Raw genomic sequence first — 7,210 nt, 5'->3', positions numbered from 1 at the left:
TACAAACGTTTTCCACTATACTGTCCATTATACTAGCAAATACTGTCCATTATACTACCAGAGATTGTCCACTATATTGACAAATATTGTCCACTATACTGTCCATTATACTACCAAATACTGTCCATTATACTACCAGATATTGTCCACTATATTAACAAACATTGTCCACTATACTGTCCATTATACTACCAAATACTGTCCAATATATGAACAAATATTGTCCACTATATTAACAAACATTGTCCACTATACCGTCCATTATAATACCAAATACTGTCCATTATACTACCAGATATTGTCCACTATATTAACAAATATTGTCCACTATACTGTCCATTATACTACCAAATACTGTCAATTATACTACCAGATATTGTCCACTATATTAACAAATATTGTCTACTATACTGTCCATTATACTACCAAATACTGTCCAAGATATGAACAAATATTGTCAACTATATTAACAAATATTGTCCACTATACTGTCAATAATACTACCAAATACTGTCCATTATACTACCAGATATTGTCCACTATATTAACAAATATTGTCCACTATACTGTCCATTATACTACCAAATACTGTCAATTATACTACCAGATATTGTCCACTATATTAACAAATATTGTCCACTATACTGTCCATTATACTACCAAATACTGTGCATTATACTACAGATCTTGTCCACTATATTAACAAATATTGTCCACTATTCTGTCCATTATACTACCAAATACTGTCAATTATACTACCAGATATTGTCCACTATATTAACAAATATTGTCCACTATACTGTCCATTATACTACGAAATACTGTCCATTATACTACCAGATATTGTCCACTATATTAACAAATATTGTCCACTATACTGTCCATTATACTACCAAATACTGTCCATTATACTATCAGATATTGTCCACTATATTAACAAATATTGTCCACTATACTGTCCATTATACTAGAAATTACTGTCCATTATACTATCAGATATTGTCCACTATATTAACAAATATTGTCCACTATACTGTCCATTATACTACCAAATACTGTCAATTACACTACCAGATATTGTCCACTTTATTAACAAACATTGTCCACTATACTGTCCATTATTACTACCAATTATTACTGTCCATTATACTACCAGATATTGTCCACTATATTAACAAATATTGTCCACTATACTGTTCATTATACTCCCAAATACTGTCCATTATACTACCAGATATTATCCACTATATTAACAAATATTGTCCACTATACTGTCCATTATACTACCAAATACTGTCAATTGATACTACCAGATATTGTCCACTATATTAACAAATATTGTCTACTATACTGTCCATTATACTACCAAATACTGTCCAAGATATGAACAAATATTGTCAACTATATTAACAAATATTGTCCACTATACTGTCAATTATACTACCAAATACTGTCCATTATACTATCAGATATTGTCCACTATATTAACAAATATTGTCCACTATACTGTCCATTATACTACCAAATACTGTCCATTATACTACCAGATATTGTCCACTATATTAACAAATATTGTCCACTACACTGTCCAGTATACTACCAAATACTGTCCATTATACTACCAGATATTGTCCACTATATTAACAAACGTTTTCCACTATACTGTCCATTATACTAGCAAATACTGTCCATTATACTACCAGAGATTGTCCACTATATTGACAAATATTGTCCACTATACTGTCCATTATACTACAAATACTGTCCATTATACTACCAGATATTGTCCACTATATTAACAAACATTGTCCACTATACTGTCCATTATACTACCAAATACTGTCCAATATATGAACAAATATTGTCCACTATATTAACAAACATTGTCCACTATACCGTCCATTATAATACCAAATACTGTCCATTATACTACCAGATATTGTCCACTATATTAACAAATATTGTCCACTATACTGTCCATTATACTACCAAATACTGTCAATTATACTACCAGATATTGTCCACTATATTAACAAATATTGTCCACTATACTGTCCATTATACTACCAAATACTGTGCATTATACTACTAGATCTTGTCCACTATATTAACAAATATTGTCCACTATTCTGTCCATTATACTACCAAATACTGTCGATTATACCACCAGATCTTGTCCACTATATTAACAAATATTGTCCACTATACTGTCCATTATACTACCAAATACTGTCCATTATACTACCAGATATTGTCCACTATATTAACAAATATTGTCCATTATACTGTCCATTATACTACCAAATACTGTCCATTATACTACCAGATATTGTCCACTATATAACAAATATTGCCCACTACACTGTCCATTATACTACCAAATACTGTCCATTATACTATCAGATATTGTCCACTATATTAACAAATATTGTCAACAACACTGTCCATTATACTACCAAATACTGTCCATTATACTATCAGATATTGTCCACTATATTAACAAATATTGTCCACTGCACTGTCCATTATACTACCAAATAATGTCCAATATACGAACAAATATTGTCCACTATATTAACAAATATTATCCACTACACTGTCCATTATACTACCAAATACTGTCCATTATACTATCAGATATTGTCCACTATATTAACAAATATTGTCCACTATATTAACAAATATTGTCCACTACACTGTCCATTATACTACCAAATACTGTCCATTATACTATGAGATATTGTCCACTATATTGACAAATATTGTCCACTACAATCTCCATTATACTACCAAATACTGTCCATTACACTATCAGATATTGTCCACTATATTAACAAACATTGTCCACTATACTGTCCATTATACTACCAAATACTGTCCAATATATGAACAAATATTGTCCACTATATTAACAATTATTGTCCACTATACTATCCATTATACTCCCAAATACTGTCCACTATACTACCAGATATTGTCCACTATATTAACAAATATTGTCCACTATACTGTCCATTATACTACCAAATACTGTCCATTATACAACCAGATATTGTCCACTATATTAACAAATATTGTCCACTTATACTGTCCATTATACTACCAAATACTGTCAATAATACTACCAGATATTGTACACTATATTAACAAATATTGTCCACTATACTGTCCATTATACTACCAAATACTGTCCAATATATGAACAAATATTGTCCACTATATTAACAAACATTGTCACTCTACCGTCCATTATACTACCAAATACTGTCCATTATACTACCAGATATTGTCCACTATATTAACAAATAGTATCCACTATACTGTCCATTATACTACCAAATACTGTCAATTATACTACCAGATATTGTCCACTATATTAACAAATATTGTCCACCATACTGTCCATTATACTACCAAATACTGTCCATTATACTACCAGATATTGTCCACTATATTAACAAATATTGTCCACTATACTGTCCATTATACTACCAAATACTGTCAATTATACTACCAGATATTGTCCACTATATTAACTAATATTGTCTACTACACTGTCCATTATACTACAAATACAGTCCAATATACGAACAAATATTGTCCACTATATTAACAAATATTGTCCACTATACTGTCCATTGTACTACCAAATACTGTCAATAATACTACCAGATATTGTACACTATATTAACAAATATTGTCCACTATACTGTCCATTATACTACCAAATACTGTCCATTATACTACCAGATATTGTCCACTATATTAACAAACATTGTCCACTATACTGTCCATTATACTAGCAAATAATGTCCATTATACTACCAGATATTGTCCACAATATTAACAAATATTGTCCACTATACTGTCCATTATACTACCAAATACTGTCCATTATACTACCAGATATTGTCCACTATATTAACAAACATTGTCCACTATACTGTCCATTATACTACCAAATACTGTCCACTATACTACCAGATATTGTCCACTATATTAACAAATATTGTCCACTATACTGTCCATTATACTACCAAATACTGTCCATTATACTACCAGATATTGTCCACTATATTAACAAATATTGTCCACTATACTGTCCATTATACTACCAAATACTGTCAATAATACTACCAGATATTGTACACTATATTAACAAATATTGTCCACTATACTGTCCATTATACTAGCAAATACTCTCCATTATACTACCAGATATTGTCCACTATATTAACAAACATTGTCCACTATACTGTCCATTATACTAGCAAATAATGTCCATTATACTACCAGATATTGTCCACAATATTAACAAATATTGTCCACTATACTGTCCATTATACTACCAAATACTGTCCATTATACTACCAGATATTGTCCACTATATTAACAAACATTGTCCACTATACTGTCCATTATACTACCAAATACTGTCCAATATATGAACAAATATTGTCCACTATATTAACAAACATTGTCCACTCTACCGTCCATTATACTTCCAAATACTGTCCATTATACTACCAGATATTGTCCACTATATTAACAAATAGTGTCCACTATACTGTCCATTATACTACCAAATACTGTCAATTATACTACCAGATATTGTCCACTATATTAACAAATATTGTCCACCATACTGTCCATTATACTACCAAATACTGTCCATTATACTACCAGGTATTGTCCACTATATTAACAAATATTGTCCACTATTATGTCCATTATACTACCAAATACTGTCCATGATACTACCAGATATTGTCCACTATATTAACAAATATTGTCCACTATACTGTCCATTATACTACCAAATACTGTCCATTATACTACCAGATATTGTCCACTATATTAACAAACATTGTCCACTATACTGTCCATTATACTACCAAATACTGTGCAATATATGAACAAATATTGTCCACTATATTAACAAACATTGTCCACTATACCATCCATTATACTACCAATACTGTCCATTATACTACCAGATAATGTCCACTATATTAACAAATAGTGTCCACTATACTGTCCATTATACTACCAAATACTGTCAATTATACTACCAGATATTGTCCACTATATTAACAAATATTGTCCACTATACTGTCCATTATACTACCAAATACTGTCCATTATACTACCAGATATTGTCCACTATATTAACAAATATTGTCCACTATACTGTCCATTATACTACCAAATACTGTCAATTATACTACCAGATATTGTCCACTATATTAACAAATATTGTCTACTACACTGTCCATTATACTACCAAATACAGTCCAATATACGAACAAATATTGTCCACTATATTAACAAATATTGTCCACTATACTGTCCATTATACTACAAACTACTGTCCATTATACTACCAGATATTGTCCACTATATTAACAAATATTGTCCACTATACTGTCCATTATACTACCAAATACTGTCCATTATACTACCAGATATTGTCCACTATATTAACAAATATTGTCCACTATACTGTCCATTATACTACCAAATACTGTCCATTATACTATCAGATATTGTCCACTATATTAACAAATATTGTCCACTATACTGTCCATTATACTACCAAATACTGTCAATTATACTACCAGATATTGTCCACTATATTAACAAATATTGTCCACTACACTGTCCATTATACTACCAAATACTGTCCATTATACTATGAGATATTGTCCACTATATTGACAAATATTGTCCACTACACTCTCCATTATACTACCAAATACTGTCCATTATACTATCAGATATTGTCCACTATATTAACAAACATTGTCCACTATACTGTCCATTATACTACCAAATACTGTCCATATACGAACAAATATTGTCCACTATATTAACAATTATTGTCCACTATACTATCCATTATACTCCCAAATACTGTCCACTATACTACCAGATATTGTCCACTATATTAACAAATATTGTCCACTATACTGTCCATTATACTACCAAATACTGTCCATTATACTACCAGATATTGTCACTATATTAACAAATATTGTCCACTATACTGTCCATTATACTACCAAATACTGTCAATAATACTACTAGATATTGTACACTATATTAACAAATATTGTCCACTATACTGTCCATTATACTAGCAAATACTGTCAATTATACTTCCAGATATTGTCCACTATATTAACAAACATTGTCCACTATTCTGTCCATTATACTAGCAAATAATGTCCATTATACTACCAGATATTGTCCACTATATTAACAAATATTGTCCACTATACTGTCATTATACTACCAAATACTGTCCATGATACTACCAGATATTGTCCACTATATTAACAAATATTGTCCACTATACTGTCCATTATACTACCAAATACTGTCAATTATACTACCAGATATTGTCCACAATATTAACAAACATTGTCCACTATACTGTCCATTATACTACCAAATATTGTCCATTAAACTACCAGATATTTTCCACTATATTAACAAACATTGTCCACTATACCGTCCATTATACTACCAAATACTGTCCATTATTCTACCAGATATTGTCCACTATATTAACAAATAGTGTCCACTATACTGTCCATTATACTACCAAATACTGTCCATTATACTACCAGATATTGTCCACTATATTAACAAATATTGTCCACTATACTGTCCATTATACTACCAAATACTGTCAATTATACTACCAGATATTGTCCACTATATTAACAAATATTGTCTACTACACTGTCCATTATACTACCAAATACAGTCCAATATACGAACAAATATTGTCCACTATATTAACAAATATTGTCATCTATACTGTCCATTATACTACCAAATACTGTCCATTATACTACCAGATATTGTCCACTATATTAACAAATATTGTCCACTAAACTGTCCATTATACTACCAAATACTGTCAATTATACTTCCAGTAATTGTCCACTATATTAACAAATATTGTCCACTATACTGTCCATTATACTACCAAATACTGTCCATTATACTACCAGATATTGTCCACTATATTAACAAATATTGTCCACTAAACTGTCCATTATACTACCAAATACTGTCCATTATACTACCAGATATTGTCCACTATATTAACAAATATTGTCCACTATACTGTCCATTATACTACCAAATACTGTCCATTATACTACCAGATATTGTCCACTATATTAACAAACATTGTCCA

The sequence above is a fragment of the Narcine bancroftii genome, chromosome 1 (assembly GCF_036971445.1).
Source record: "Narcine bancroftii isolate sNarBan1 chromosome 1, sNarBan1.hap1, whole genome shotgun sequence".
NCBI classification, from domain to species: Eukaryota; Metazoa; Chordata; class Chondrichthyes; order Torpediniformes; family Narcinidae; genus Narcine; species Narcine bancroftii.
Note: the sequence above shows the minus strand (reverse complement) of the source record.